Raw genomic sequence first — 26,538 nt, forward strand, 5'->3', positions numbered from 1 at the left:
CAGCAAGTGAAGGTTTTATTATGATTGGAAAGCTATTTCCAGTGGGTTCAATGCTCGGTCCTTTGTTGTTACATGTATGTGTGTGTACATATGTCATAGAGTCATAGAGATGTACAGCATGGAAACAGACCCTTCAATCCAACTCGTCCATGTCGACCAGATATCCCAACTTAATCTAGTCCTATTTGCCAGCACTAGACTGATAACTCTCTAAACGCTTCGTATACATATACCTATCCAGATGTCTTTTGAATGTTGTAATTGTACCAGCCTCCACCACTTCCTCTGGCAGCTCATTCCATACATGCACCACCCTCTGTGTGGAAAAGTTGCCCCTTCAGTCCGATTTATATCTTTCCCTTCTCACCTTAAACATATGCCCTCTCGTTCTGGACTCTTTTGACCCCCCCCCCACCCCAGGGAAAGCACCTTGTCTATTTACCCTATCCATGCCCCTCACTAATTTTGTAAACCTCTATAAGGTCACGCCTCAGCCTCCGACGCTCTAGGGAAAACAGCCCCAGCCTATTCAGCCTCTCCTAAAAGCTCAAATCCTCCAACCCCGGCAACATCCTTGTAAATCTTTTCTGAATCCTTTCAAGTTTCACAACATACTTCTGATTGGAAAGAGACTAGAATTGTATGCGATATTCCAAAAGTGACCTAACCAATGCCCTGTACAGCCACAACATGACCAACCAACTCCTGTACTCAATCTGTGTGTAGATCTAAACTTCAGGGCATGATTAAGAAGCTTGCAGGTTGTTCTTGTAACTATTAGCAAGAATGAAATATATCAATTACAATAAAACATCATTGGATTTAATAGACGTAAAGTGGCAAATGGAATTCAACCCAGAGGTAATGTGTTTTGGGAGAAAAACGAGGCAAAGCTTTTTTCTAGAAAGAAAAGGACAGAACCCTAAATATTTGGATTTGAAAAAGCATAAAAAAACAAAGAGGCTTTGGTGTGAATGCTTACTCATTCCGGAAGCTCCCAGAACAAGTAGATAAAATGGTGAGGAAAGCATACTGAATGGTTCCTTTCTTTGGCCATGGCTTTGATTATAAAATCAAGGAGAAAATGTATGAAACACTGTTATTGACCAGACCAAACACCACCAAAATATATTAAAAGATAGCTTGGACCCTAATTTTCTCTTATTTTAAAGGCAAGAGCTAGGTGTTTCATTCAAGATGCAATTCGGTGGGTCAACCTATTAGTCTTGAAGCAAAATACATTTTATTCATACACTATGTTAAAATACAACAATAGAAAGAAGAAATTGGGATCCTGTAACTCTACTGGAAAAATTAACAGAATAATAGCTTATTTAATTACTAAACAGTAACTGTTGCAATATGGTAATATTCTACAAACATGGCAAAGACAAAATCAATAAAATAGATTGTCTCACATGCAATTCTCCAGTGCAGGAGGAAAAACATCAAGAGAAAACTCAGAGAAAGAGTGAAGTGGGGAGAGGTGTACTGCACCTTCCAAACCCAGCTTCAAGATCCCAGCAACTGCTACAGAAAACCTAAAATTAAAGTCCTGGTTCTTTGGAAGTTTGACCCCAACCATACAGGCTGCATCTATTGTTCCAATTTTTTTTTTAAAAAGCCCCATGGTTTCTCAGATAGTTTAGTTTATTGGTTCTGGGTAGACCAATCAGCACCTTTGCCTCAGTTTTTCTTTATTTTAAAAAAAACAAAATAAAATTCACCTCTTAGGTGTGTAATATCATCATAACTGGGCCACAACAAGAGCATGGTTCTGATCGCCACCTTACTGGGAGAATGAGATTGTGCAAACGTAGGTACGTAGGAGGATGTTGCCAGGTCAGAAGAACTCAACTGAGGAAAACTTTGGGCAGGCTGGGATTGTTCTCTGAAGGCTAGAGAATGCTGAGGGTAGAATTTAATGTATCTAGATGAGTCCTTCTATCCACTGTGTTTCCATTACCTGGGAGATCAATATCCATGGGGCATAGATTTAAATAGAAGTAGTAGTAGAGAGGCTCTTGGAAGTAATTTTTGACCTGCAGGGTGATAAAGATCTGGAGCTCATTGTCTGACAGGGTATAAAGGCAGAAACCCCTTAATTTTTTTGCATTTAAAAACTACTGGAACTATTTCACCTGAAATTACACCGAAAATGGTGTAACCTACAAGACTAAGTGCTGGAATTTGGATTAGGCTGGATAACTACTTCTTGGCATAGTCATAGTGGCATAAAAGACAGCCTTCTGCATAAGTTTCTGTGCTTTTACAGGATTCAGTTTTTTCTCAGAAACTGTTTTGATTGTGTTTATTCACTTGATCTTGGCACCGTATCCTGCCAAAGACAGCTGCCAAAGTTACTTGTTGCTGTCTTGGGTTCAGTGATACAATGACCTCTGTAGCATTATAGCATATATTTTTGGTGGTTCGTTAACACATTAGTAGCCATCTCACTGTAAGAAATGGGATTTATTTGATAGGGCTATCTCAGGCCACTTTGAATTGACATCAAACTCACTCAAACTGAGTCAGAGGGTGAGAAAGAAGCTCCAATTACTGGAATATGTAATCAAGTGCTACACTGTCAAAGGTGCCAGTTTTTAAGAGTGAATGATAAACGAGACCTTGTCTGCCTTCAGTTGCATGAGTGAAAATGCATTCCACAGCACACTTTCACTAAGCTTGGGGGAGGGATGTTTATCCACTGGAAATTCATTTACTGGTCATCTATCTCATTGCTGTTTCTGGAAACTTGCTCTATGTAAAATGGCTGTTGCATTCTCCATTCTCAACAATAACTACACCTTGAAAGTACTTCATGACCTTTAAAGAGCTCTGTGATATCTTGAGGTTATGAAAGGTCCTTTATAATTGTAAGTTATTTATTTTCTTTTTTTATGCATATCTATTAGATTTAAAATACAGCATTTAAATTGCAGCATTAAAATGTAAAACTGTTGAATAAATGAAAGTTTGAGGCACCACTGTTTCTGGGATCTTAGTCTGTGCAAAATTCTTTTGCAGTGACTTGCAATCCAACTGCACATTAATATTCAGTGTGAGAGAAATTTGGATAACGTATGCCTTTTTTAGGTGCTATACTTACCCATGGAACTCCAAATCTCTTGTCAATTTGACACACATCTTTGGATGAATCCTGTCACATGTTAGTGTATGTGTTCAGTGAATTGATTTCAAGAAGTGTGCAGATTAGGCAGATTTACGATGCAAGTTGATGTATACGGTTGACTTGATGCCAGTGATATGATCTGGATCTCAATGCTTCAATTTGTACCCTCTGTTAATCTCGTACTGTTTCGCAACAGGGGATCCCTGTCATACCCTCCATCACTGTTTAAAGGTATTTTTATCTTGAGGATTAGTTGCTGGCTGATACTTTTTTCTTACTGGTGTTTCACGCTTTACCAGTGGTTGTTGCTTTCTTTAGTTATTTAAAATTCCTTTGATAGTCAGTGAAGGAGGGATGGTAAAGAGTGGAGCTGTTGCTAACTGCAGAATTGGATTCTCTAGGAGTTATATGCCAACAAAAAAAAGGTTGTGTGCTGCTATGGCAGCTTATGCTGACTTTCATAGATTTTGCATATGCCATTTGCTCCGAGGTTTATCTAGACGAGAAGCCATTTCCCTCAGAATGCCATTATGTGGCCAATGACCAAGGACTTGTAGGACAGGACAATGTACTGGATGAGAGGGAAGTTGAGAAGTGTTCTAAGCTGAGGGCTGTATTTCCCTGAACCTCAGCAGTGAACAGTGGATTGGATGTTTGTATTTCACTCAACATGTTCTCACTGAAATCTGACACTTGTAGCCACAACTCCAGTCAGGGCAAGATCTGCATTCTAAGCTGAGCAGAGCAGAGATGGATGACAATAAGAGCTGGAAATTGAGGTGCTTTCGTAATGATGTAGATATGTGTTTTGAAACTCATCTCAGGGTCAAGTATGACACCAAGTTTGTTATCAGTCTAGTTCAGTCTCAGTTACGAGGAAGATAGATAGAGTTAGTGGTTAGGGAAAAGAGTTTCTGGTGACTAAAGACGATGGCTTTGTTCTTTGACTTATTTAGTGGGGCGAAATTTGTTAATCGAGAACGGAGTGTTGGTCAATCTGACTGACAATTTATATACAGTAGTGGACGTGATGTAGACTTGGTGCCATCAAAATTAAAAGTACAATTAAAAACTCATGCATCCTTTTCAGATAATGTTTTCAAGAACGATATGTCGGTGAATAATGAGAGAGGATCAAAGAAAAATCCTGGAGGTTGCCTGAAGTATTGGTGCAAGGAGAAAGCTGAATCTCTAACACTGGCTAGAATAATGAGTGAAGTCTCATTCAGCTGGTTAAAGTGTTGGAGAAGCATTAGAAGAGGATGGTGTGGTCAACAGCAAAGGCTGATGACAGGCTACGAAGGATAATATGGGATGATTGACTTTGTCACTGTCAACTGTTTGTGACTTGAGTAAGAGTACTTTTGGTGCATACCAAGGCCAAAATCTGATTGGAGATCTTCAGATATCAAGGTTGTGGAGGATGGCACAGATTTGAAGGCGACTTTGGAAAAACGAGAGAGATTGAAGATTGCCTTTAGGTTATAGTAACTTTCCCTAGGAAAGTGATGATCTTCGCAGATTGGAAGGAGGGAAACGATATCTGAAGAGAGCGATCCATTAACAATAGCTTACATGGGAACCAAGAAAGAAGGAAAAATGGGTGGTCAACAATTTAGTGGGAATAAGGTCAAGGTTGCAGGGGCTGTGGTCTCATAGACGAGGTGAATTTGGATGTGGCTAGAGAAGTTGGAAGAATGACTGCAGAAAGATACAAGTTTAGGGCTAGGGTTTGGGGGACCTTTAAAGGAGGTTTCGCCCAGTAGGCAAGGGGGAAGGTGTTGAGTGGCAAAGATAGCTCATGGTCTGAACTTAGAATTCCATAAATATCAAGTACTTGTTGAAGGTGAGGGCACTGGTGATAGGTGATGAGAGTTTAACAAGACAGTTTTTATTGAAGAAGCCAAAATGACACATTACTTTTGTATTCGAGGATGATCTAAGAATAGTGAGCAGTTTTACAGATCCTGATGTTAGTCCAACCAGATCTCATCTTGAATGACTGAACCAGATTTCCACTATGTCTCTAAGTCTAGAGACGTATGGGAATAGAAATGAAGGCTGTCTTGATGGGTCGAGTGTAGCTGGGGAATGAGGACATCAGCAGTGGAGCTGAGGGTGTGTTTGAGCGAATGGAGGGCCAAATATTAGTTGAAACTTTGAAAGTGCAGTTTTAAGTAAACTGCAAGAGATTTTTCCAGGGCTAAATTACTCAGGTTGGGAGGGGAAAGAGGTAAAAAGTGATACAAGGAAGTGTACAGAAATGGTGTTATCTATGACAGACAGTATTTACTCCTATTTACTCTCAGTATTTATGATAGACAGTATTCCCTCAGTCACTGTTGCATTTGACTGAGTGTTCAAGTGGCAACAACATGGCTGGAGAAGGACTGTTGATTTTCAGTGCAGATGTTGCAGATGGCCTTGGAGGACAATCCTGAGTAGTTATCCAGAATCTGGTTTCCAGCATCTGCAGTCATTGTTTTTACCTGAGCAGCTATGAGCTTAGAATGCCGGTTGTGGACTGTACCATAATTGCACCAGCTGCATGTCTGATAGGCAACAGACACAGCTTACTACCAGCGAGCTGACCCTGCATGAAAGGAAGTGCCATTGCAGTAGATACTTCAGTATTGGCTTTCAGAGCTGCACCGTGGTTGGGTCCACCAATATACAGGTAGAAAGTGCAGGGGAAACTCAGTAGGCCTGGTAGCGTCTGTTTTGAAATCCTGTGATTTTTTTGTCAGAACTTCGACACTGGACTTGAAACATTAACTCTGTTTTTCTCTCCACAGATGCTGCCAGACTTGCCGAGTTTCTCTAGCACTTTCTGAATTTGTTTCAGATTTCCATCATCTACAGTTAATTGTTTTGTTTTAATACACTCAGAAGGATCAGCCTCAGTCTCTGTTTGAAAGCCTTCACTGTTTTGGCACTGGATGACTTCTTGATCCTTCACATTAACTGCAAGCTTTCCAATGCACACAATGTTTTGTGGTGAAAACTGATTAACATTCCGCTGTCAGCTTTTCTGTTGAAGAGCAGTTTTGAGTCCACTGCAGTAAAGCTTGTCTCTGAACCTGCCATCTGGTGAGCTGGAACGTGTACTATCCTTGCCGTCTACCCTGGCTGCGGTCACTTGTGCCCAGTTTCTCATTACATGCAGATCCTGCCTGTGTTGTCCAGTAAATTTAACATGCAGTTTCTAAACTGGTGGCTGTAAGTGTGAAACTGAGTGACACTGCAGCTTCAGTGTCACTGTTGTCTTTCTGTTGCTTTATTGCCTACTCTCAGCCTTGGCTAGGTGGCTCTTCTTGGACACCTAAAATGTGAATGGCATAAAAATGAGAATGGAGGATTGGGTAGGGGCTTGAGACTAAGTGCAAACGTGCATCTATCTGGAGCTGGGATGAGGAGGAGGAGGAGGATTAGGCCAACATCATTACCTCTCCAAGGGTGAGGATATGCAGTCCCCCTCCATTTAATTCCTGCTGTCTCATGTTCTGCACCACCTTGTCCCATATAAGTGTAAAGGAAGTGTGTCAGTGAGTAGGTACAATGTCTTTAACTTTATGACCGTGTGCAATCTATGAAATGTGGATGCAAGGCTAGCTGTAGTATTAAGTATATGAGGTTGAGATGAAGCTATTATTGTCAGATATGAGTTGATTGAAGGAGACTGTTGGTGGATGAATGTTTGGGAGTCTGGTGAATTTGAGCAGTGGCTAATGTTAGTGGTGTGGTTGATGGAATATGGCATTTGAAGGTGCATTCACTGACCACTTGTGTGAGGTCATTGAGCATTTTGCAGCACTGCATCTATGTTCATGAGGTTTGACTCGTGGAGTTGATTTCCATGGCTATTTGTTTCCGCTCCTGGTCCCCTACAGATCTCCTGGTCCCCTACAGATTCCAGGCAGATGTCCTTCTTTCTACCTTTTGCATCAAGGCCTCCAGTGCAGTGTCCAAAAATTTGAAGCACACTCTTTTATCCATATTGTCTCATTCTTCAACATTCTCTTTCAGTTACTTCCTGAGTGGCTACCAGTGCTTGCTCCAACCACCCCTCACCACCTGTTCGAGGTGGTGCTAGGTGCTTGAGATAGAGGCTTGGCTGATTCTTTCAGCACATCAAGAGAATTGAATTGAAATGAGATGAAAACATGAATTGGCAGGCTGCCTCAGAATCAATATTTGCAAGTTAATCATGTGTTGCAGTCCCCAAATATATTTTCACATGCTTTTGAATTTAGCACCCACTGACGACATATTGAACTCCCCCTGAAAATCATTGTCATCATTTTACAATTGTCAAAACAAGCTTGTGTATAAACATAACCATTTGTGATTAAATTCTGATACAAAGGATTTTTGACCGATTTGTCCAATTCATCCACAATTTTAAGTACAATGGTCATACATCCCACTCAGTCTTCTCTTTTGAAGAATGGAATAAAACCAGAATAGAAATATTTTCCATGTAAATCTTTCCCTTCACTTCTGCTTGAACCATGTAGCCCTCCTCCTTACCTCTCCAAAAATTAAATACTCTTTTTCAAAAGAATCAACAAAAATAGCTTGTAGAATTCCAGATATGCCTCCCTCAGAGTCGAGTAAAATATTATAATTACATCTCTGGATATTACAGTTCTCTTTTTCCATGCATCCCTTCATTACTTTTACTTTTGTAGGAGTCCAAATATTTTGCTGATCATTTTAGTAACTGGAGCAATAAAACCCCTCAAGACCTCTCTCCTGCTCCCATTCATTAAATATATTATATTTTGGCACCAAGGCTGCATCAAACTTTGCTGTACCAAATTTCATAACCTTTATTTCTCTACATTAAGTAAAATCTTTAATTACTCTGTATGCTTAGATAGCAGTCATTTAACACTGTCCTCAATTTATGCAAAATGAACAGATTTGGCATAATTCCATTCAAATAAATTGGAAAAGAAATAATGGCAGGTCTGACATTGAATCATGTGGTACTCCAACAAGATATGCAATGAACATAATACTGTATATACTCGACTAATAGTCGATCTTGTGTAAAGGTCGACCCCCTATTTTTGGCCAAATAACTTGTGCAAAAGATGACCCTAGTTCTTCACAGATAACAGATCAACGTTTATGAGTCAGTGTGCCGGCTATCCCGTCCTGCTCCAGCTTTCCAGTATGCTGGTTGTTCTGCTCCGCTTCCGGTCTTCCAGTCCGCTGGCTGTGGCGTTCCACTCTGGGTTTTCAGAATTACCATAATTTGTTTTTTTTTATTCGTTTAGAGATCAGGTGGGCTTCTGCTAATGATATGGTATGAATTTTGATGGGCATGAGTTTCATCCCCTCAAAAACAGTATCCATTTAATAGTTGACCCCATAAATTTAACATTAAAAAGTAGTCAAAAAATTTGACTATTACTAGAGTATATACAGTATATGGGCAAACTATCAGTTCGGCTCAGTTGGCTGGACGATTGGTTTGCAAAGCAGTGTGATCCCAGCAATGTAGGTTCAATTCCCACATAGGCTCAGGTAAATAGATTCATAGAAATGTACAGCATGGAAACAGACCCTTCAGTCCAACCCATCCATGCTGACCAGATATTCCAACTCAATCTAGTCCCATCTGCCAGCACCTGGCCCATATCCCTCCAAACCCTTCCTATTCATATACCCATCCAAATGCCTTTTAAATGTTGCAATTGTACCACCACTTCCTCTGGCAGCTCATTCCATACATGTACCACCCTCTGCATGAAAAAGTTGCTCCTTAGGTCACTTTTACATCTTTCCCCTCTCACCCTAAACCTGTGCCCTCTAGTTCTGGACTCCCCAACCCCAGGGAAAAGACATTGTCTATTTATCCTATCCGTGCCCCTTATAATTTTGTAAATCTCTATAACGTCACCCCTCCATCTCCGACACTCCAGGGAAAACAGCCCCAGCCTGTTCAGCCTCTCCTCGTAGCTCAAATCCTCCAACCCTGGCAACTTCCTTGTAAATCTTTTCTAAACCCTTTCAAGTTTCACAACACCTTTCTGAAGGAGACCAGAACTGCATGCAATATTCCAACAGTGGCCTAACCAATGTCCTGTACAGCTGCAACATGACCTCCCAACCCCTATACCAAACGCCGCCTTCACTATCCTATCTACCTGTGACTCCACTTTCAAGGACCTATGAACTTGCACTCCAAGGTCTCTTTGTTCAGCGACACTCTCTAGGAGCTTACCATTAAGTGTATAAGTCCTGCTAAGATTTGCTTTCCCAAAATGCAGCACCTCACGTTTATCTGAATTAAATTCTATCTGCCACGTCTCAGCTTATTGGCCCATCAGGTCAAGATCCTGTTGTAATCTAAGGTAACCTTCTTCGCTCTCCACTACACCTCCAATTTTGGTGTCATCTGCAAACTTACTAACTATGTCTCGTATGCTCACATCCAAATCATTTATGTAAATGACCAAAAGGTAGAGGACCCAGCATCGATCCTTGTGGCACTCCACTGGTCACAAGCCTCCAGTCTGAAAAACAACCCTCCACCACCACCCTCTGTCTTCTACCTTTTGAGCCAGTTCTGTATCCAAATGGCGAGTTCTCCCTGTATTCCATGAGATCTAACCTTGCTAACCAGTCTCCCGTGGGAAACCTTGTCAAATGCCTTACTGAAGTCCATATAGATCACATCTACTGCTCTGTCCTCATCAATCCTCCTTGTTACTTCTTCAAAAAACTCAATCAAGTTTGTGAGACATGATTTCCCACGCACAAAGCCATATTGACTATCCCTAATTAGTCCTTGCCTTTGCAAAAACTGTACATCCTGTCCCTCAGGATTCCCTACAACAACTTGCCCACTGACATCAGGCTCACTGGTCTATAGTTCCCTGGCTTGTCCTTACTACCCTTCTTAAACAGTGGTACCACGTTTACCAACTTCCAGTCTTCCGGCACCTCACATGTGACTATCGATGATACAATTACCTCAGCAAGGGGTCCAGTGCTCACTTCTCTAACTTCCCACAGTATTCTAGGGTACACCTGATCAGGCCCTGTGGATTTATCCACCTTTATGCGTTTCAAGACATCCAGCACTTCCTCCTCTGTGATATGGACATTTTGCAAGGTGTCACCATCTATTTCCCTACTTTCTATATCTTCCATATCCTTTTCCACAGTAAATACTGCTGCAAAATACTCATTTAGTATCTCCCCCATTTTCTGCGGCTCCACACAAAGGCCACCTTGCTGATCTTTGAGGGGCCCTATTCTATCCCTAGTTACCCTTTTGTCCTTAATGTATTTGTAAAACCCCTTTGGATTCTCCTTAATTCTATTTGCCAAAGCTATTTCATGTTCCCTTTTTGCCCTCCTGATTTCCCTCTTAAGTATATTCTTACTTCTTTCATACTCTTCTAAGGATTCATCCTGTCTATACCTTACATATGCTTCCTTCTTTTTCTTTACCAAACCCTTAATTTCTTTAGTCATCCAGCATTCCATATACCTACCAGCCTTTCCTTTCACCCTAACAGGAATATACTTCCTCTGGATTCTTGTTATCTCATTTTTGAAGGCTTCCCATTTTCCAGCCATCTCTTTACCTGCGAACATCTGCCCCCAATCAGCTTTTGAAAGTTCTTGCCTAATACTGTCAAAATTAGCCTTTCTCCAATTTAGAACTTCAGCTTTTAGATCTGAACTAACCTTTCTCATTGCTATTTTAAATCTAGTGTAATTATGGTTGCAGGCCCCAAAGTGCTCCCCCACTGACTCCTCAGTCACCTGCCCTGCGTTATTTCCCAAGAGTAGGTCAAGTTTTGCACCTTCTCTAGTAGGTACATCCACATACTGAATCAGAAAATTTTCTTGTACACACTTAAAAATTCCTCTCCATGGCAGTCCCAGTCGATGTTTGGAAAGTTAAAATCCCCTACCGTAACCACCCTATTATTCTTACAGATAGCTGAGATCTCCTTACAAGTTTTTTCTCAATTTCCCTCTGACTATTAGGAAGTCTATAATACAGTCCCAATAAGGTAACCACCCCTTTCTTATTTCTCAGTTCTACCCAAATAACTTCCCTGGATGTATTTCCAGGAATATCCTCCCTCAGCACAGCTGTAATGCTATCCCTTATCAAAAACGCCACTCCCCCTCTTCTCTTGCCTCCCTTTCTATCCTTCCTGTAGCATTTGTATCCTGGAACATTAAGCTGCCAGTCCTGCCCATCACTGAGCCATGTTTCTGTAATTGCTATGATATCCCAGTCCCATGTTCCTAACCATGCCCTGAGTTCATCTGCCTTCCCTGTTAGGTCCCTTGCATTGAAATAAATGTAGTTTAATTTATTAGTCCTACCTTGTCCCTGCCTGCCCTGACTGTTTGACTCGCTTCTGTTCTCAGCTGTACCAGTCTCAGATTGATCTCTTTCCTCACTATCTCCTTGGGTCCCACCCCCCCACCTTACTAGTTTAAATTCTCTTGAGCAGCTCTAGCAAATCTCCCTGCCAGTATATTAGTCCCCTTCCAATTTAGGTGCAAACCGTCCTTCTTGTACACGTCAAATCTACCCCAAAAGAGATTTCAATGGTCCAAAAATGTGAATCCTCCCATACACCAGCTCCTCAGCCATGCATTCATCTGCTCTATTCTCCTACTCCTCAGTAGCTCATAGCACCGGGAGTAATCCAGATATTACTACTCTCGAGGACTTCCTTTTTAAATTCCTTCCTAACTCTCTGTAATCTCCCTTCAGAATCTCAACCTTTTCCGTTCCAATGTGGAGAATGACCTCTTGCTGGCTCCTCTCCCCCTTGAGAACATTCTGCACCCTCTCTGAGGCATCCTTGATCCTGGCACCAGGAAAGCAACACATCGTTCTGATTTTTTGCTGCTGGCCACAGAAACGTCTGCCTGTACCTCGGACTGGAGAGTCCCCTAACACAATTTATCTTGCGATGAAGGACTCTCCTTCTCAACCTCTCCACTGACCTGAGATCTGTTGGCCCTCAAGTTAAATCACCACCAGCCATCTCTCTGATAAGAGAACAGCCCTTTGGTCTTAAGACTGGCAACTTGACTTGATCAGTCACCATTTTCAATCTCGAATCTTAAGTTACAGCAGGGAAGGAGGTTTTTTGGCTCGTATTCCTGCAGGTTTTCAAAAGGAACAATTTACCCATTGCTATTACTCTACCTTATCCAAGTAGTGTTGTACATTCTTCCTTTTCAGATAATAAACCAACTCCCTCTTGAGGATGCTTTGATTGAACCTTCCACCACCATGCTCTCGAACCTTGTAGAAAATAGTTAGCATCTGAAATATATTTAAAGAGGTTTCAAGTTGTCATTGCTTTTTTTGCCATTTATCGGAAATAGGTACTCTCTCATTCTTGATTCTTTCATCAGTTGACACGTTTCTCCCTGTCTATACTGTGAAGTGCCTTTATGACTTTGAATATCTCCATCAACCGTCATCTTAACCTGGTCTTCTCCAATCTGACTTCGTAACTGTAATGTCTATTTCTTATAACTCTTATTGTGAATCTTTTCTGCACCCCCTCCAATACCTTCACATTGCTTCTGAAAGTGTGGTGCCCAGAACCAGTCACTATTTTCCTTGCTATTGTAAGTTATGACCCTATTAAAACTTGGAATACTGTACATTTTATTAGGTACTCTCAACCTAAATTTCCAGCTTCAATAATCTATGCACATTTGCATTATACTCCTACACCTTCCTTAGAATTGTACCAAATTATTTATTTTGTTGATTTGTGTCATTCCTACTGAAATGAACCACTTCATACTTTTCTGCATTAAATTTTCTTTAATCATAATTACTGTTCGCAATACTTTCAAGTTTTGTATTGGCTGCAAATCTTCTGGGTGTGCTTTACATACCATTAATGTCATTCATTTATTACCAGGAAGAGCAGGGGGCCTGACACAAACCCCAAGGAATTTCCATTAAAAATCTTGCTGTAGTCTGAAAAACAACCGCAGCTCACCTTCAGTCATCAGTCAGTTTTTACATCTCTATCCAAGGCCCTAAAGGAGCCTTCCACATCCATCAAAGTTTCACCTGCACATCCACCAATATCATTTATTGTATCCGTTGCTCCCGATGTGGTCTCCTCTACATTGGGGAGACTGGGCGCCTCCTAGCAGAGCGCTTTAGGGAACATCTCCGGGACACCCGCACCAATCAACCAAACCGCCCCGTGGCCCAACATTTCAACTCCCCCTCCCACTCTGCCGAGGACATGGAGGTCCTGGGCCGCCTTCACCGCCGCTCCCTCACCACCAGACCCCTGGAGGAAGAACGCCTCATCTTCCGCCTCGGAACACTTCAACCCCAGGGCATCAATGTGGACTTCAACAGCTTCCTCATTTCCCCTTCCCCCACCTCATCCTAGTTTCAAACTTCCAGCTCAGTTACTGTCTCCTTGACTTGTCCGACCTGCCTACCTTCTTTTCCAACAATCCACTCCACCCTCTCCTCCTTGACCTATCACCTTCATCTCCTCCCCCACTCACCCAATGTACTCTATGCTACTCTCTCCCCACCCCCACCCTCCTCTAGCTTATCTCTCCATGCTTCAGGCTCACTGCCTTTATTCCTGATGAAGGGCTTTTGCCCGAAACGTCGATTGCGCTGCTCGTTGGATGCTGCCTGAACTGCTGTGCTCTTCCAGCACCACTAATCCAGTATTTGGTTTTCAGCATCTGCAGTCATTGTTTTTACCTTTTACATCCATGTTGCAACTGTGTTTTATTTCATGAGCTTGAACTTTGCTTGCAAGTCCGTTGTGCAGTACTTTACCAGTGCTTAGTAAATTCTGCACTCATTACGTCAGTAACCTTAGATAACTTTCATCTAGTCCTGGTGCCTTATAAGCTTTAAGTGGAGACGGTCTATTTGATACCCAAGACAGATGTAAAGAATTCATTTAATACCTTAGCCATATTCTATCACAGATAACATCACCCTTCTGGCTGAAGAAATGTGTGAATTCCAAGATGTGACCATTATTCAACAAAAATTGCTGCACACATTAGCTGCAAGGATGCCAAGACACAAGACAATGAAGAGTGGACCATCATTAAAAAGTTCCTTTGAACAATAGAATATTGAGGATATCGATGTTGACTACTTCGCCTTCCTAAAAAGCAGCATCTCTAGGAAGACTGATATAGCGATTAGTATTCGCACAAGAATTGGAAAGCAGCATCGGTCTTTTAGCGGCTCCACAGGGTGTAAGAATTCAACACCATTGACAACTATAAAGCTGCAATTTTACATGCCCGCAGTATTACCATCTACAATCTATGTCAACCAGAAATAGAAGAGAACAGCAAATGTGTTATCTTCCATGAATGCTGCCTACAAGATCCAGGCCATCACATGGAGAGAAAACCTCAACAATGAAGAAGTGCTACAAAGGACTGGTCAGAGGTGTTTTCAGGACATCATGACAGAGTTGATTCAAACTGGCAGGGCACCTTTCTTGCCTGTCAATGTGTGCCCCACCTGATTAGCAGCAAACTGGACACCATCTGGTTATCACCTAAAGAAGACAGATGAAGTATATTTAAGGAGGGCTTGCAAGAGCAGGCCAACACTGGGCTGGAGGGAAACAGGCATTGGACTTGGATTACATTTGCTTCGCATTGGTTATTGGGAAAAATCATAGAATCACTACAGTCTAAAAAGAACTGTTCAGCCCATTGAATCTGCACCAACCCTCCAAAGAGCATCCCATCCAAACCTAGCCCTTACACTATCCCTGTAACCCTGCATTTATCAGGCTAACCTGTTTAGCCTCCACACCCCTGGGCAATTTAGCATGGCCAATCCACCTAAACTGCACATTGTTGGACTTTGGGAGGAAACTAGAGTATCCGCTTTGGACTATGGGCAGAAATGTTCATGTTAATGCTAATGTTAATGGCTAATGTTAGCATCTAATGTGAAATACGTGATAGCAGAGCAGTAAAAAATACACAATGTGATCAAGACGATTTAGCATGGATTCACAAAGTTGAAATCATGCCTGATAAATTTATCATGTTTATTCTTTGAGAAGTAACAAGGATAGATAAAGGGAAGCATTGGATGTAACATATTTGGATATCCAAAAGGCTTTTGATAAGGTATTGCACATTGGCTCTTATCTTATCGAGTAACCTAATGGTGTTGGAGATATTCATCTCTGCTCATATTAATGTACTAATTAATACAAGACAGAGTCATGATAGAAGGGCCATTTTTGGGATATAGACAGGATGAGATGAGATTCATTCAAGGATACTGATTGATTGAATATGGAATTTCATGTAGCACTGACCATTGTTTTTTACTCTTCCTTTAAAATAAGAAGTTAGCACTGAAACTACTGTCATTTTAAACCAGATGGTGGGGAAACCTTTTGACATGATAATTCGGGACAAAATCAATACTCCCCTAACAAATTTGCAGAGATTGAGGAAAGCTAGCATGTTTCTGGCAAACTTTTAGGATATAAGTAATGGAATGCTGCGGGCATTAGTGTTGGGGATGCTATTATTTACAAGATATATTAATGACTTGGATAAGGGAAGTGAATTTGCTACAACAAAGTTTGTGGATGACTCAAAAATAGGTGAGAAGGCAAGTGGTGAAGATGAAACAATGATGAGTCTGCAGAGGGATAGAACTCATATGATGTGGGCAAAAAATTGGAAGATTGTACATACATGGGAAAATATGAAGTTATGCATTTTGGTGTGAAAAATAGAGGAGCTGAAAATTATTTAAATGGAGAAAAACTGCAGAAAGCTTCCAGATAGAAGGATTAGGGAGTCCTCATGCATGTATCACAAAAAGCTAGTATCCAAATTTGGTGGATAATAGGAAAGGCAAATGGAATGTTGGCCTTCATTTCGAAGGAGAGGCTGAACAGGCTGGGGCTGTTTTCCCGTGAGCGTCGGTGACTGAGGGATGACCTTACAGAGGTTTACAAAATTGAGGGGCATGGATAGGGTAAATAGACAATGTCTTTTCCCTGGGGTCAGGGAGTCCTGAACTAGAGGGCATAGGTTGAGGGTGAGAGGAGAAAGATATAAAAGAGACCTAAGGGGCAACTTTTTCACGCAGAGGGTGGTACGTGTATGGAATGAGCTGCCAGAGGATGTAGTGGAGGCTGGTACAATTGCAACATTTAAGAGGCATTTGGATGGGTATATGAATAGGAAGGGTTTGGAGGGATATGGGCTGGGTGCTGGCAGGTGGGACTAGATTGGGTTGGGATATCTGGTCAGCATGGACAGGTTGGACCGAAGGGTCTGTTTCCATGCTGTACATCTTTATGACTCTGACTCTATAACAAAAGGGAGCTTTCGCTAAAACTATAAAAGGCACTGGTTAGACCACAACTGGAATACTGTGAACAGTTTTGGTCCTCTTAGCTAATGGAGGCAGTCCACGAAATTGATCCCTGTATTCGTGAGACTGTCTTACGAGGAGAGGTTGAGTATGTTGTTTCTGTACTCATTAGCATTTTGAAGAGTGAGAGGTGACACTATAGAAACATGCAAGATTCTTAGGGGGTTGACAGGATAGATGCTGAAAGGTTGTTCCCCCTTATGGCAGAGTCTAGGACTAGGGTGCATAATCTCAGAGTGAGGGGTCGCCCATTTAAAACAGAAGTGAAAAGGATTTATTTTCTCTCAGATGGTAGTGACTCTGTGGAATTCTTTACTACAGAGGACTGTAAAGGTTGCACCATTAAGCATATGCAGGGCTAAAATAGACAGATTTTTAAGCATTAAGGGAATCAAGATTATGGTGAAAAGGCAGACATCAGCCATAATCTCATTGAATAATGGAGCAGACTTGAAGGGTTAAATGATCTGCTTCTACTCCTACATCTTACAATTTGTAGACCATGGCCAAAGGCAGAGTTTTGTTGCCTCATGTCTCTCACAAGACTGGACACACTAAATTTAAATATGTCATGCCTCCAATATATAAATCCTCTTTTCGGTGTCTGATGAGCACCACTCTATTTTTAACATTTTTACTAGTTATGTGCCTACACAATGTATCTGGATTTCTTTTTATTTTAGTTGTCAGTCTATTTTTACTTTTTTTTACTTACTTTTTCAATTCTCCTCTGAACTTATACTAAGCCAGATAACAATTGAATTGACCAGCTGATATCAATTATAAACACATTTCTTCTTCTTTTTCTTTATCTCTGTTCCCTTTATCCTTCAGGATTTGGGTTTGTTTGCCCCATCTTTCCCCCTTTGTGGGAATATATCTTGATTATGCCTGATCTATCTCTTTTAAAAGCAGCCCAATGTTTCATTACTGCTTCTCCTGCCAACCTCTGACTATAGTTTATCTGGGTCAAACCTGTTCTTACCTCATTGAAGGAGGCTTTTCCTCAGTTAATTATTTCCAGTTTGGATTATTTCTTGTCCTTTTCCATAGCCAGGCTTATGATACAATTATACTTGCCTCCTAAATGGTCTTCTTCTGACACTTGATATATTTGACCTGTCTCGCTTTCACATTAGACTGTAAACGTATTGCTCTAAAAAGTTTTCCTAGATACACTCGAAGAACTTTACCCTTCTCAGCTCTTTAAGCTACTATTATCCAGTCTGTATTTGGGTAAATCAAATCTCCTATACAATTCTTGTATTTCTCTCCCTAGTTGCCTTGCAAATTTGTTCCTCTATATCATACTGCTAGGTTGTGGCCTCCAGACTACAATGAGCAATTAAGTTGCGTCTGTTTTTGTTCCTTAGCTCCAGCCAAATATATTGTCTCTTAACCCCTCTAGAACATCCTTTCTGTCCAGCACTTAAGATATTTTCATTCATCAATACCCATTTCCTCATTTCCTTCCTTGCCTATGTTTACCGAACGCCTTGCATCCAGAAACATTTAATATCCACCCTGACTTTCAGTGAGCCAGGAATTTGTTACAGCCACAATATTGTATTTCCGTGCGGCCATCTGTGGCTCCAACTCCCCAAACTCATTTACCATACTCCGTGCATTCATGTAGCCACATGGTAACCCTAACAAACTTGAGAGCAGCTATCTGTGAAACATTGAACATCACGGAGATGCCTATGATTGGGGGTGGATTCAAAGCACGAGGGCTGAAACTTGAGGTAGAATCCATGTGGGATGAGTCTGAACTGGAGACAGTCACTGAGGAACGTGACGTGGCTGTGGAATCATAATCAAACACCAGGAGTGACAATGAAATTAATATTGGTGGACAAGAAAAAAGATTGGAATGGAAATCCCATTGGACAGAGGAGCAGAACTTCTTCAAGGTGAACATGCCTAGAAGAGATGTGGCAGTGAGTTAAATACTAAATAAAAACTAAAAGAGGTGTGGATGCTGTACATCGGAAATGGAAGCTCTGGTCAAAAAAGGAATCATATGTCAGATATAGACAGTTGGGACCAAGTGAATCCCTAGAGGAGTGTAAGGGCAGTAGGAATATAACTCAAGGGAAATCAGGAGGGCATAAAGGGGACATGAGATGGCTTTGGCCTATGGGGTGAAGGAGAATCCAAAGAGATTCTACAAATGCATTAAGGACAAAAGAATAACCAGGGAGAATACTGTGTAGAAGAATATAGACAGTCGAGAACTTGCATAAATAAATAGCAATATTTTGAAAAGCATCCATATTACAAAGGCAGAGGTGCTGCACACCTTAAAAGAGGTGGATAAATCCCAGGGACTTGATCAGGTGTACTCCAGAACTTCTGTGGGAAATTAGCAAGGTGATCGCTGGGCCCCTTGCTGAGATATTTGTTATTATCATTGATAGTCTCAGGTGAGGTGCTGGAAGACTGGAGGTTGGCTGATGTGGTACCATTATTTAAGAAAGATGGTAATGAAATGCCAGGGAACTATAGACTGGTGAGTCGGAGGTCAGTGGTGGTAACTTTTTTGGTGGGGATTATGATACAGGATTTACATGTATTTGGAAAGGCAAGGACTGATTAGGGATAGTCGACATGGCTTTGTGCATGGGAAATCTAGACTCGCTCACTTGATTAGGTTTTTTGAAGAAGATGATTAAAGGCAGAGCAGTGGACGTTGTCCATATGGACTTCAGCAAGGCATTCAACAAGGTTCTGCATGGAAGACTGGTTAGCAAGGTTAGATCACATGGAATATAGGGAGAGCTACCCGTTTGGATACAAAATTGGCTTGAAAGTAGGAGACGGAGGGTAGTTGTGGAGGGTTGTTTTACAGATTGAAGGTCTGTGACCAGAAGAATCGATGCTGGGTCCACTTTTTTTTGTCATGTCTATCAATTATTTAGATGTGAGTATAGGAGGTATTGCAGTTGACACCAGTATTGGTGGTGCAGTGGGCAGTGGACAGTGAAGAAGGTTACCTCAGAGTGCACTGAGCTGCCAGAGGAGGTGATGGAGGCTGGTACAATTACAACATTTAAAAGGTTTCTGGATGGGTATATGAGTAGGAAGAGTTTAGGGGGATATGGGCCAAATGCTAGCAGGTGGGACTAGATTAGGTTAGGGTATCTGGTTGCGTGGATGAGTTGGACGGAAGGATCTGTTTTCATGCTACACATCCCTAAGACTCTATCAATCTAGATGCAGTTTCAATGAAGGCACTGAAGAGGGAGTTGAATTATTATCTGCAAAGGAAGAAATTGGAGGAGTGGAATTGGGTATGTTGCTCTGTCAAAGTCCCAGCATAGATTTAACTGATTTTATGGCCTCTTTCTGAAATAAAAGCAGAAAGTACTGGAGAAGTCAGCAGTTTTGTCCGCATTTGTGGAGAGAAAAACAAAGTCAATGTTTCGTGTCTGAAATGACTCTCCTTCAGAACTGAAGGGTGGAGCCAGTTCTGGAGAAGTGTCAAATTGGACTTGAAAGGTTACCTTTGTCCCTTCCTTCGGACATGCTGTCAGACATACTGAGTTTCTCCAGTACTGTCTGTTGTTATTACAGATTTCCAGCATTTAGTCATAGAGATGTACAGCATGGAAACAGACCCTTCGGTCCAACTCGTTCGTGCCAACCAAATACCCTAACCTAATCTAGTCCCATTTGCCAGCACTTGGTCTATATCTCTCTACACCCTTCCTATTCATATACCCATCCAGATGCCTTTTAAATGCTATATTGTACCAGCCTCCATCACTTCCTCTGGCAGCTCATTGCGTACACGCACCACCCTCTGCGTGAAAAAGTTGCCCCTTAGGTTTCTCTTATATCTTTCCCCTCTCGCCCTCAACCTGTGCCCTCTATCTGGACTCCCACACCTCAGGGAAAAGACCTTGTCTATTTATCCTATCCATGCCTCTCATGATTTTATAAACCTTTATAAAGTCACCCCTCAGCCTTCGACGCTCCAGGGAAAACAGCCCCAGCCTATTCACCCTTTCCCTAAAGCTCCTATCCTCCAACCCGGCAACATCCTTGTAAATCTTTTCTGAACCCTTTCAAATTTCTCAATTGCAGTACATTGACTTTGATTGCAACACAGGAGGCCAAATTATTCTATGAAATTTGGTGGGCCAATAATAGTTATTTATATTTTAATGGAAAAGTTTGATTGTTGATTCCCATCCATCTCTTGCAGAACTCTGCCTATGAACCTTCAGCAGTCCTGTCTCCAGAACTCCTAGTAAATTTCTGGACCAACCAGATGTGGGTTTTTTAAAAATTGTTAGTTCTAGCAGGTAGCTGATGAAGAACGCAATCTTCACTTTGGCATTAGTTATGTTTTGAAAAAGAAGTGTGAGTAGTTAAACAGAAAGAGGTGGGCACACAGGATTGTTGAGACTATAATAAATTATGATTCGGGGAATAGAAATTAACTGTGAAAATCTCTTGACTGCATGGGACAATATGAGGGCGGCATGGTGGCTCAGTGGTTAGCACTGCTGCCTCACAGCACCAGCATCCCAGGTTCAATTCCAGCCTCGGGTGATTGTCTATGTGGAGTTTGCACATTCTCCCTGTGTCTGTGTGGGTTTCCTCCGAGTGTTCTGGTTTCCTCCCACAATCTAAAGATGTGCAGGTCAGGTGAATTGGACATGCTAAATTGCCCATAGTGTTCGGTGCATTAGTCAGAGGGAAATGGGTCTGGGTCCCTTGCTCTTCGGAGAGTCGGTGTGGACTTGTTGGGCCGAAGGGCCTGTTTCCACACTGTGGGGAATTAATCTAATCTAATATTGGCGATGAGTTGAAGTTTTGGTAAACAAAATAAATGATAGTAAAATGAAGTTTATGCAGGTTAGTTTGATCTTAAAGTCAGATAAAAGGTTGGCACCACATCGGGGTCTGAAGGACCTGTACTGTGCTGTATTGTTCTATGTTCTGTATACTCTTAAAAAGGGAAGATATTGAAATTATAAGCAAATGTTTAAGTTTCCAAAAATATGGACCTTCTTCAACAATTGAAGAAGAAGCAAATGTCTAATATTAGGGACAAAATAAAACAGAGCTATAATTTCAGTGTCACAAATGGGGGAAAAAAAGGATCTGGGCCACAGCAGTGGGGGAAACTAATTAGTAGGTATCAAATGTTGCTTAGTAAAGGTAAAAAGACCCTGGAGTTTTATGAGAGCCCACTGTGGCTCGATGGGTTCAAAGTCCACTCAAAACAATGAGCTAAAAATCTTAACTCTGGTGAAATCATCAAAGAAATACTTGAACTTGTCAGTTCAGATTTAACTAAACAGACCGAACCAGCAACATTTGATTTTTTTTTCTGAAAATTTGTCTCCCCATGGTTTATCCCTTCCTGTCCTGAAAACCGTGAATCATTGAACATTCCAGAACAAAAATAGATCATTCAGTGTGCCAGGGATCTTCTCCATACAAGCCACCTAGTCTGATCCCACCTCCCTATTTGCTTTTTGTAGCCTGCAATATTTCTTTCTTTAACACCTCTATCAAAAATTATGTTAAAAGAATTTATCAACTTTTTTCAGTTATGATTTGTGGTTGAGAATTCTGGTCATCACTGTAACCTTTTATCTATTACCTCATTTTGAACATCTTGCCAGTTCGTTGAAACAATCTATCATTGTTTATCTTATAATTTATGTGGAGTTTTGCATTCGTGCTGTGAAGTTATGAAAAGCCAAAGGTCCACATATTTGTGACAGATTGTTTGCCATAGAGTGGAATAGATCTAAAATGTGAATATTAATGTTAAAACACACTGAAACAGATTTTAGAAAAATGTCAGTGATATCACATAAAATGCCTTCCATTAGGACCAGGGAACACAGAATTAAGATTTTGGGCAGGAAATGCAAAGGATTTGGGAGGAAGAACATTTTTATGCAGCAAGTAGTAATAACTTGGAACTTACTATCCATGAGGTGGTGGAAATGGAATTAATCAATAATTTTAAAAGTGTCCTGGATGGGCACTTGAAAGAAATAAAGTGGCAGGGATACACATTTGAATGAAGGAATGGAACTGACTGGATTGTTTTATAGAGCTGGCATAGATTCAAGGGGCCAAATGGCCATCATCGACGATGACCACAATCTTGAATATATTTTGTGGTTACCTCTTATTCTTTGGAGCTTTATTTTTTTTTTAAAAAGTACAACTTCACATCTGTCCTAACTATTATCCTTCACAGTACTGGCAGCTGCTTTGGTTAGATTAAAGAAGGATATTAGATGATTTGATAGACGTGTTTTAAATTTTAAAAAAACAGAAAATAAATGCTGTATTACTCTGACTCTGACTCTAAAAGTACAGACTATTTCCACATATTGAGGGGCATAAAGTGCAGGAAAAAAAATTAAATGTAAATTCTCAATAGTTACCAGTGAACACTGATGTAAAGTAATATGAACGGCTGCATATAGAATACTGTGTACAGTTCTGGTCGCCACATTACTAAAAGGATGTGGATGCTCTGGAGAGGATGGAGAGAAGGTTTACGAGGATGTTGCCTGGTGTGGAAGGTGGTAGCTATGAAAAAGAGCGATTGAATATGTTAGGATTGTTTTCATTAGAAAAAAAGAAATTGTGGGGGTCCTGATTGAGGTCTACAGAATCATGAAGGGTATAGACGGGGTGGATAGAGAGAAGTTTTTTCCTAGGTTGAGGGATTCAATAATGAGAGGTCATGCATTCAAAGTGAGGGATGAAAAGTTTAAGGGGAGAGCCACGTGGAAAGTACTTTCACAGGATGGTAGGTGCCTGGAGCACGTTGCCAGCAGAGGTATTAGAAGCAGGCACGGTAGATTCATTTAAGATGTGTTTAGACAAATGCATGAGTAGGTGGGGAGCAGAGGGATACAGAAGCTTAGCAATTGAGCCATAAGTTTAGACAGTGGATTTGGATGGGCTCAGACTTGGAGGGCTGAAGGGCCTGTTCCTGGGTTGTAAATTTTCTTTATTCTAAAGTGTTTAGGACAGAGTGCAGCAGAAACTATACCTGGTACAGTGTATACCATGGAATGCTTTTCCAAAGTGAGTAATTGAAACAAATTGTAAAAGAATTGGTTAGGTACATGCTTGAGGGAAGGATATATGTGAACTGAGTGGATCCACGAACTTTAGACTGTTGCTTTTGTGGATGGTAGATGGAGACTGCTAAGCAGCTCATTTCTGTTTGTAAAATTGGTGTACCTGTGACTCTTTCTTATTGCTTTTATATCAGACCTTTAATAGGATTTTCAAAAATGTACACACAACTCTAATTGCAGCCTAAGATGTTGTGAAATATTAACAGCAACAATTCTATTTATATAGCCCCTTTAATGGAATGATAAATCCCAAGAGGCTTGACTGGAAAATTATGAAGCCAAACTTAACACCAAGATACATAAAATTATCGTTGGGTGGATAGGCCAAAGCTTTTTCAAAGATGTAGATTTTGAGGATTGTCTTAACGGAGAAAAGAGGAGAGGCAGAGAGATAGTTTTTCTTCATTTTTGAGCATTAGAAGTTAAGGGGTAACTGTATAGAGGTTTATAAAAACATGAGCATGATTAGGGTGGATAGCCAATGACTTTTTTTTTCCCTGGATAGGGGAGTCCAAAACTAGAGGGCATAGGTTTAAGATGAGAGGGGAAAGATTTAAAAGGGACCTAAGATCTGGTGCGTGTGGACTGAGCTGCCAGAGGTAGTGGTGGAGGCTGGTACAATTACAACATTTAAGACATCTGGAAGAGTACAGGAATAAGAAAGATTTAGAGGGGTTTTGGCGAAATTCTGGCAAATGGGACTAGATGAGTTTAGGATATCTGGTCGGTATGGAGGAGTTGGATCAAAGGCTCTGTTTTCCTGCTGTATAACTCTTAGAAAAAAAAGAGTAATCGACCTATTCAGAGATATTATTACGCACCTTTGGAGTAAGTAGACCGTGAACCCAGCTCTCCTGGTTCAGAGGTAGGGACTCTCCCACTGCACCTCAAGAACCAGGCGTGGAGGTTATTTTTAAAAAGCCCAGAAGTGCTGTCTCGCACAACAGAGTGACTTTCCCATCACCAAAATCATTGTGACTATTTTTTGTTTCTATTACTTTTTTAAACACTAACAGCCACCAATAAAACACCCATGTAGCCAATTATATATTTTTAAGGGCAATACTTTTTAAGATCAATGCAAACTATCAAAACTGAGGGGAGGTAGGAAGAGAGGGAAGGGACGAAATCAAAATTGATTTGGAGGAGGAAATAAAACACTATACCCTGCGGTGCCCACTTCTCTCTCATGGCATCAAGAGCATTGATGGACATTGCGTGCTCCCTGTCCAAGGATACCGGGAGGCAGAGAGGTTTGGAGATTGAATTCTAGCACTTTCACAATCATGACTGGTGGAGCAATTAAATTGTTGATACAGAATTAGATGAGCTCAGATATGGTAGAGGGCTACGGGACTGGAGAAGATTACAGAGAAATCAAAGGCAGGCCATGGAAGGATCTGGAAACTGGGATGAGAAGTTAATAATTCCCTCCTTGCTTTTGTGTTCTGCTGTGGTTTAGTTTTTCAAGAGTCTTAAATCTCCCGTATTTTGCTTAAGTAGTTGTTCCTTAAGTTTTTGAACGGTAAGTGTCTGACAGCCACTTAACCTTCGGATGGATTATATCCAAACCCAGTTCTGTCCTTTGCCTGACATATACAAGCATGCTTGAATAGCTGATAGCAGCAAGAATTTCTCTGCCTGAGCTTTTACTTCCCCAACACTTTGCATGCAAATGTAGATAAACCTGACAAATGAAAAGGAAACATTTTAGTTGCTATAGTATCTTTTTGGACTAACAGGTTTTACAAAATACTTCATAGCCAATGAAGTACTTCTGAAGTGTGGCCCCTGTTGCAATGGAGGAAATATGGCAGCCGTTATTAACACAATTAAAAATCGCACAACAACAGGTTACAGTCCAACAGGTTTATTTGAAAGTACTTGCTTTCAGAGCTGTACTGTACTTTCAAATAAACCTGTTGGACTGTAACCTGATGTGCGATTTTTAACTTTGACCACGCCAGTCCAACATCGGCACCCCCACATCATTATTAACACAGTTAGTTCTCATAAAGACGAACGAGGTGAACAGATAACATTGCCTGAGGGATGAGCAAGCGTTAGGAATAACTCTGGATGCTGTTTGAAATAATATCGTGAGATCTTATGCATCTACGTGAGAGGGCAAATAGGGCCTTAGTTTAACATGTCATCCAAAACATGGCACTTCTGTTAGTACAGCTTTCCCCCGGTTCTGCACTTGTGTCTTAGGCTAGATGAGTGCTTTAGAAGCTGGATTAGGGTTTGAAAATTACAACTTTTTGAATCAGAGGTGTGAGTGTTACCACTGAGTCACAGCTGGCTGGTCGATTGTTGTAATCCTGTAGCCATTTCAGAGGGAAGCATTCGCAAGATGTTGGCACATAATCCAAAGGCTATTTTAAGTGAGCCAAATGTAATGGTCGTACCCAGTGTGCATGTGATGTAGACACTGCTCTGAGAAGCATTTTGTTAGCAGCAAGCGAAAACTAAACCGAGGAGGAGCAGAAATTGGTAGGTGCGGAACTATCCTTTTTAGTTTATTTTGAGCAAGAACCCTGGATTTTTCTTTATCGAAGCTTGCATGAAGTGACTTTCAGGAGAATTGCGTGAAAGAGTTAAAAGCTTCTACAATGAGTTTTACTTATTGTTCATTTCACCTGCAGCGTTGAGCATGTCGCAGTTGGCAGGTAGGAATGCTGTAATACAGGAAGTGTGTACTACAAGCTGGAGTATTCTGAAACTGAGATGCAAATAAGTAATTTAAGGTTCATTGCAGTATTAAGAAGGCCACTGCAAGTGAATAAGGAGTGTTGCATGATTTATGCGTTATTTTACTGTATAATATTGTTTTTCATTTT

At 41.0% G+C, this 26,538-nt stretch overlaps 1 protein-coding gene across 11 annotated transcripts in view; it reads left to right on the top strand.

Moving 5' to 3' along the window:
* The window catches only part of LOC140458257 (ataxin-7-like protein 1), a 247,119-nt gene that overhangs the window by 80,830 nt on the left and 139,751 nt on the right, over positions 1-26,538 (top strand). The window lies entirely within an intron of this gene.

Source organism: Chiloscyllium punctatum, chromosome 32 (assembly GCF_047496795.1).
Source record: "Chiloscyllium punctatum isolate Juve2018m chromosome 32, sChiPun1.3, whole genome shotgun sequence".
Classification (NCBI taxonomy): Eukaryota; Metazoa; Chordata; class Chondrichthyes; order Orectolobiformes; family Hemiscylliidae; genus Chiloscyllium; species Chiloscyllium punctatum.